Genomic DNA, 8,762 nt, shown 5'->3' on the forward strand with positions numbered 1-8,762 from the left:
AATTTCCTCCCTTCCTTCACGATTTCTGGTTTCGTTTAAGGGGTTGGAAATTCAGGGGTGTTACAGAAAGGTACACCGAGTCAGGGTATCTTATTGAGTGCTGATAGTGATCTCACCTAGCAAGGTTGGTGTGATTCGGATTGAGCGGCTTGTCCTCTTACTCGTCGCTCTATCACAGGTTGGTTGGTGTTTCTCGGGCATTCTCTTATCTCTTGGAAAACTAAAAAGCAACCCACTGTGTCGACGTCTTCTGCAGAGGCTGAATACCGCTCCATGGCGGCAGTTACTTGTGAGCTTAAATGACTTAAGGACTTATTGTTGAGTGTGGGCGTGCACCACCCAACGGTGATCAAATTGTTTTGTGATAGTCAATTTGCTTTACACATTGCAAAGAATCCGATTTTTCATGAACGAGCCAAACACATTGAAGTTGAATGTCATTTTGTTTGAGATGCGATTTTTGAAGGCTTGATTTCTCCATCATATGTCCCAACTGTTTCTCAATTGGCTGACATATTTACAAAAGCTCTTGGGAAGTCACAGTTTGACTATCTTCTCTCTAAGTTAGGCATTTTCGACACTCATGCTCCAACTTGAGGGGGGTATTGAAATAATATATTTTGTGGGTATAATATATTTGGGAATAATATATTGTGTGGGAATATTTTTGGTTGTTATCTTTTATATTTTGTTTCCTAAAATTCTAGTTGCCTAAGTTAAAGTAATTTTAGGGTTAACTTTGTATATATATATATTGGAGTTGATTGATTAATAAAGGAAAAAAGCCATAAGTTTAAACTAATTCTACATATATATACATATTATTATTAATATTAATATGCACTTATATTTCTCTGAGTTTGCTACCTAAGATTGCACACAAAATAAGAAAAGGGAGAAAGTGTGTTTTTCTGTGACATATTGTACATGAAATATGTTCTTCAATGAAATTGTTGTGGGTGTTAGTCTAGAAAAAAAATAAATTATAGGTTTTAATGAAGTGTAGTAAATATAAACAGATTTAAAATAGGTAAAATCATATAGAACGGACAAAAATAATAAATATAACAAAATCGATGGGCAGATTAAGTATCTGACCAAGATCGTAAAGATTTACTAGGAGAATATCAAGTTGGCCTAATTGGGTTCTTAATTGTCTATTGACTGCAAACAATAAATCGTGTGTTATTTTTATAAAAATAAGAAATACACATAATTTGATATGTTATTTAGTATGGGTTGAAGTATATTACAATAGTTTTTTATCGAGTTAAGGGACTCTTTGACTGCGCTCTCCTTTATGGGTATGAATTGTCGTATATTACTATGAGCGGGATACACTGGGTATAATGATAATGATCGATGTTAAAGTATATTACAATCTATTATGATTAATTATACATCTTATATTGATATAAAATGAAACATCAAATATCCATATTTTATGTCATTGGATTGAAAATCTTTAGATGTGAAATAAAGACAAAGTATCATAGTCTCTACAAAAAATATTCTCTTATTGTGTTTTATTTTTCTTTTCCTAATGAATTTTATGACAAGTCAATGAAGATAAATAATATACAATAAGAGTATTAATTATAGGAGACAATGGTAGAATAGAAACAAGTGACAATAACAACATCATGTTCTTGTAAACCAGCATGAAAAACATTGAAATAAACAAAAAAAAGTATTATATTGAATTTAGTATTCAACTCCAAAAGACTTCAAGCAGCCAAAGTCAAGGTTGCATCCTAGAAGCAAGTTCCAATATATAGCAATTGTAAATATGAGACAAAGTTGGCAAGCAAAGCACAAGGAGGGAGATTAGTATCCATGATGAGTAAATGAGAGCCTAGCTTATTTAGAAAATGACAATATAAGCTCAAGAGTCAAGGCATGTTCCCTCATGACCTATGCCCCAAAAGAGAGACCAAAGAATGAGGAGAAACTTTCCCCAATATTTTTATTAGTAGTAATTTATAACTCGAAAATTTATACTAGATAGGATTACTTGTTTAATATTTGATAAACAATTAAACATACAATATTTTTGGTCTAAAATAAAGTGTTTTCTTATAGTATTAAAAAAGCAACGCAAATATTTACAACAAAATGAAAAATTGGAGTAAAAAGTATTAATCATAATTCATGAAAATTTTTTAAAATGAATAAATTGTTAAATTATTTTAGACCAAGTTTGCTCTACCTTCATAAGCTTTAGCTAATCTTAACTTAAAGGATTATTATTATCTTAACATGAAATTCTAAATGACATTCTGTTCATTTTTTAATGTTTTTTTTATTTAATATATTTTAAAGATATATAGATAAATTCAAATAAGATTTTTGAAAAATATATAGATTAATAGATAAATAAATATATCTATGATAAATCTTATTAGATTAGTTTTTAATTCGTTTTTTATTATACATTTTTTAGAATTCTTTTTGATGTATAGAGAGATATTAAAACTCTAAAATTACTTTTAAAACTATATATAAAATAAATGAGAAGAAAAAAAAAGGGAGTAATACCTATGGGATAATCAATCATATAACACAAATTCTTGTGGGAGACCGTTTCTGGTTGAACCGATCTATTATATAATTTTTAAAATATTATAAGTAGGCATTAAAAATGATGTAAGTAAACATTTAAAATATTGAAAGTAAATATTAAGGATACGATAAGTAAGCATTAAGGATAATATAAGTAGACATTAAAAATTCAATAAGTAGACATTAATCTTAATAAACTGGACTTAAAATATATCTATAAAAAAAACAGTCTCTCAAAAAACTAGCTGATCAGATAAAGCCAAAACATTAAATCTCAAAGCAAACTTCTAAAAAATGACCAGAAATCAATAGAACTTGGATTAACTTTTTAAAAATTTATCCTTTTAAAAACTTTATAGGGTGTGGCATGTGAGCACGTGCGGCTCAAGGTACGTGAGAATCTGTGAGGGTACTTGCATGTGCGCTGTTTAATGATTTGTTTGGTTTCGATAAGTAAAAATTTTCTTTCCTTCCTCTCCCACGCTCCCACGTGACAGCAATTCAATAACTGTAGAAATTCTGTGGGCCCAAAGTCCACTTGTCAAGTTCTCATTCCCGATGCTTAACATTTTGGTATCAGCCCATCAAATAGGCCCGATTAATAAATTGGTCTTCTTGGTTCCCATCTCAACCCTCAAAATACATATATATAGTTCCATCTCGATCCTTAATCGTATCAGATCCTTAACATTCGAACATAGCTCTTAAAGTCATACACTTTAAATCTTAAAGTTAAATTACAAAACAGTTAGTCTTCTAAGAGACCGTCTCTCATCTGTCAAGCCTAACATATTAAAACTTAATATTTACTTACGTATTTTTAATGCTCATTTACATTATCCTTAATGCTACTTATCATATACTTAATGTTTACTTACAATATCTTAAATGTCTACTTATATTATTTTTAATGTCTACTTATAATATTTCAAAAAATATATAATGGGCTGACCCATTTAGAGATGATCTTTCAAAGAGACCGTTTCTCACAGGAATTTGTGATTATAAAATTGTCTAATCAAACAATTGAAATTAAATAAAAATACCGGAAGACGAAAAAGCTATTGGAAGACAGACTTTATATCCAGGCCACCCGATCAAAAGGGATAGGAGTAGACTATACAATGTTTCCATCTTTACACCGAGTAACAGGGAAATTACTATTTCTAACTCTGATTTAACCCTAAGATCAATAAGTACATAATCTACGGACATGGTCATCGAGCAAGGTCCTTGTCAACTTGGTGCTTCTTAACCTAATCACACTCACTGAATGACGCCTATATGTTCTCAACTGAACTGACATCTATCATCATGTACTGAAAGATAAACTCTAAGTCATGAGGTAGAAAACTTATATAATAAGGAACTTTGGGGGTCACAACTAAGCTTGAAAGCAACTTGCGCAAATGGTTGTTAGCTGAAGATATTGGTTTATTTGACAAAATAAATATTTTGACTAATTTATCTGCTAAGTCAGCTAACTAATTCAAATGTTATAATCATATTTGGTAAAAAAAATTATTTGTTGGTTGTTGGATACTCAAAAGGCGTTTTTAGGTTTTGGTTTAATAACTAGTTTTTCAGCTTTTGGTTGAATTAAAAGTCATTTACCAAACACTTTTTGTGATTGTTTCATCGATAAAAAAATTATTTGCCAAACACACCTAAATATCATGACAAATGGACAATAGAACTCAGAGGGCTTATATAGTCTAGTATAATACTCAACAATCTACTTTAGTACTTTCATATAAAACACAAAGAAGTATCTTTATATAAAATAAAAATAAAAATATTACGGGGTAAGACTAAAAGACTAACATATAGTATTAAGGTTTAATCTAAGTGACATATTAGCCACAAAGTGTTGATTAAAAAAAACATAATTGTAGAGAAGAGACTGGTGCAAGCATAATAGTAAGCTATAAGTAGGTAAACTAAAACATCATAGAATATACCTACATTGTACGATCACATATGAAGCCAAGAGTCTCATCAAAAGCCCACCATAAACTCAAGCTTTCTTTAAACTTAAAATAAACAACCATTCGTGTGCATTGTTATGAAAGGAGATGAGAGACGTATCCTTGATGGAAAAGGAACCAAACCTCATTACTTTAAAACAAATATCAAAAGTAGCATAACCTAATCTTGGTTCTTAGTCAAGGATATTAACGTTAAATTATACTCCCTTTGTTTTTTTTTTCTTTTCATTTATTTTTAGCACAGTTTTTAATATAAATTGTAAATCTTAATATCTTTAATTACATATTATAAAAAATTCAAAGAAATACATAATAAAAAAGTATATATAAAGTCGAATCTAACAAGATCTCACATGGGTATAATTTATCTTCTAAATATATGTCAAAAACATTAAATAAATTTCTCTCTTCTTAAGGTGAAATATTCCAAATGGGAAGAACATTAGAGCACGGAGGGAGTAACATATCCTAAAGTCTCAAACGCTCTGATACCATGTCAAGAAACTAATTCAACCAAAAGTTTAAGCTTATGATTAAGGTCCGAGACATGTTATATAGTCTAGCAATTAAAGCATAGTGAAAAACAAGACTACATCTAAATGTATGCCCCGTGTACAGCAAAGATCTTCAAAAAAAACAAAAAATAAACCCGTATTTTGGATCAATTAAGAGATATTACATGGTTTTGGTTAATATTTGGCGTTGTGATAACTGTATTACACCTGTTACCTTGTTTGCGATCGTTACATTATTTTTGCACGGCAAATTAAGCATATTAAAGTCAGCTTGTTCGTCCAATAGGATTGAAGGTTTTGAGGGGCCATTACTTTTTCTTTATGATGATAAAGCACAAGGGCACAACTGCGATGTTCCTTTTAGTTTGTGGTGTGGGGAGTGGATTGAGAATGACGAGTAAAAATGGTATTTTTGTGTAAGTCATGGATTCTTTTGTCCTAATTATGATTGTTATTTGTAGTGGATAACTAGTGGCGAGTAACATGTTATTCTTAGCTATGCGTAAATGAGAATAAACTACTTTTTATGGTGTTTATTCTGAGAGATAAATATTCACCCCAAACATATTATGCACTCAAGTGTACGGATATAACCCCCCAGTTAGGTGAGCATACAGCTAATGTAATATAAAGCATGGTTGGATAAGAGCTCATACCCAGAATGAAACAATAAGAAATTCAAATTCAAGTCCAACAATCATAGTGCAAAAACGAGGCCTCATCAAATCATATTGCATTGGTCATGCATCACATCCGCAGTGTTGTAAGGGTTTAAAAAAAATAAACAGATAATTCTTGCATTGTAAACGGATAAAAGCTGACATGTCGTCTTGTTTCAAGGAATAGACATGTTTTCGGCCGAAATTTGTCGCTAGGAAAACTGTATCACTTCTAAAGTCTTGTTGCCATGATTGCAACTCTTATCGCGTTTTTGCACTATGCCAACAAATACTACACAAACGATGTTATTTTCAGGATAGCAAAGTGAACGAGTGAAAACTTACTCAATTTTGAATAAACATGCTAGACTCATTAATATAACAGTAAGTTTGAAGCAAATTCTGTGTGACATTAGTATCCAAACAAAGAATGTTATAACTGTGTTTTTAGGGCAGAGACAGACAAAATTTTATGTGGTTTTCTTGCTGCTATCCTTTCAGATTATTTCATTGATAACGAGCATCTAAGCCCTAATGCACATAACGCTTGCACTCTAGTTGAAAGGAAAACGTTTCCTGTACATTTTCGGATTTGGATTTAAACCTTTGCTTAATAGAATAGATAGATATGCAGATTTGGGCCATCGCAGTGTATAAACGAGCCTAATTCCTCAACTGGGAAAACACCTTAGGAGGCAGCTCTACAGCAAATCAACAATGTCAAAACCTTAACCCCGACAATCTCAAGTTAGTAATTTGGGTGGTAGTTGGTGTATCACACTATGATGTATAATGAGCAGACCAGAAAATACCTCAAAATTATACTGCTTTTAGAGAATTCAGAAATATTGTGGCTAAAAAGAAAGATCAGAAAATTTTCCTGGAACAAGGCCACTTATCACACTTTTGTGGGATCAAATTGTCTGTTTTGAGTGAATTTTCTTAGGCAAAACAAGAATTTCCAACAGATGAATATAACACTGGCTATGTGGTAATGAGATTTACCAAATGGAGTCGAACATTTATAATTCCGTAAATGGAAATATGGGATAGCTAGACTTAACGAAGGAATAAGAAAATCTTAAGATTACATTGTAGGAGAAATACAAGCTCGTTTGAAGGGACATGGCAGGATAAAAGGAACTGAATATTAAGTAGGTTGGTCGAACCGAACACAACACAACTAATAAACTCAAGTATATACTTCTAAATGTATGCCCCGATTGACTTCCTTTTGATTGCTATGTTTAACATTTTCCTTTGAGAAGTTCCAACCGTTAATGGATCCACAGACAACTAGTTGGCTGCAAACAACACTTATAAGGCTATGACCTACGGATTTTTATAAGTTTACATCATTTCAATCGTTAATACCTTTGATTGTGCATATTAAAAAATTATATAAAGTTAATATAATAAAATTTACATCAAGATGAATCAAACAAGACCCACTTCACTATGTTTTAACTCATAGATTAAGAATAAATTATAATTTAGGGTTGATTGATGAATAGTGTGAAAAAAACAAATAGGAAGTTGTTAGTGAAACAAATATCTGAATATATCTCCAATTTCTTTATGCTATGAACATCTTATTAGTCATCAAAAAGCAAAGCTTACTAAAATGTCCTTAATATCTGAATATTAGTTGCACACACCTAAAGAAATACTCATCTCAAGGAAGAGAAAAAACTAAAACAGTCCTAAAATCAAGCCAAACCGCCCTCAGATTGGCAAGGGTTTCTCCAAATTTGATTAAGTCAGCTTTCAATAATGACTCAAATGTATAACATAAATGGAGCATCTTAACTACACGTCTCTACCTTAAAACCATCGTACAAAGTTATGTTCAAAATTTGCAGGTTACAACTAAGAAGTTTAGGAGAATTGGGTTTTGTCTCAGTTGGAGAGCAAGTATCACTTTTTCAGGTAAGATCTTGGGTACGATTCCTACTTAGCCCTTCACTCCCCTAAGCCTACCCTATAAGTCACACACACACACACAAAAAAAAAAAAAAAAAAAAAAAAAAAAAGAAAAAAAAAACTTTAGCTCCAAACAGGTTATAGTCAGCCTGTCACCTTTGACTTTAAATTCAACCTTTAACTTTCATGTTTTCACCTTACTTCACAGATTCTAACTTTTCAATGCATCCTATTCTTCCTTAAAATGCCAAACATTGTGTGTAGGAACAAACCTTTTGGATGTCCACTACATAAAATATTTCTGTCGAAGCTGTACACGAGCAGTTTAAAAGAAACCTAGAAAATGTCTTCAGCCCATATTCTTGCTTGATGGAAAATTAACCTGAAAGCCCAATCAGAAAAGAAACTAAATTTCTGTGAATGCTACCAATGCAGGCAACTACAAGGTAGTTGTAATAGAAATTAAGAGTCAAGGCTTAGGTAAGAATAATGAATAAAAACCCAATAAATTCAACCACTTTCTGTTGCACGAAACTTAATTTTTGATGTGTCAAACTATGTTTTTAATTTTATAAAGTATGTATTAGGGTCTAAAAAGACATTCATAGTTCAAGAAGGGCAAATATCACTGAACACCAAAAACCCATAAAGTATAGATTATGCAGCATGCTACAAGTACAAGATACAAGAATATTCTTTAGCACTAAAATTTTGTTGATATTAAAGTTATAGTACTTTGACTACAAGATGAAGGTAAATGATGAAATGCAACTAATCTAAATATGCCCCAAAACAATGAAAGTGACATCAAACGAAAGGGGAAAGTAGGGATCAAGGAAAGAAAAACAGTACAGAGAACACTACAGCTGTCCTCCCCTATTAAATGGTTGGATCCTTAGCACATATCTGTTGCGAATTGCGAATCAAAAAAAGAGAGTTACGGTCAATTTTGTGCTATTTTAGGTTCACTTTGAGCGAATCGGGAATCCAAAAAACAAATTAACTGGCGAATCATGTTACATTTTTGACCCCTCAACCTCCCCTTCTAACAGAGGTAGAATAAAGATAAAATTCTCGTAATGAAAAGAAAACTGTTGTATCAACCTATATAGCAT

Source organism: Amaranthus tricolor, chromosome 15 (assembly GCF_026212465.1).
Source record: "Amaranthus tricolor cultivar Red isolate AtriRed21 chromosome 15, ASM2621246v1, whole genome shotgun sequence".
Lineage (NCBI taxonomy): Eukaryota > Viridiplantae > Streptophyta > Magnoliopsida > Caryophyllales > Amaranthaceae > Amaranthus > Amaranthus tricolor.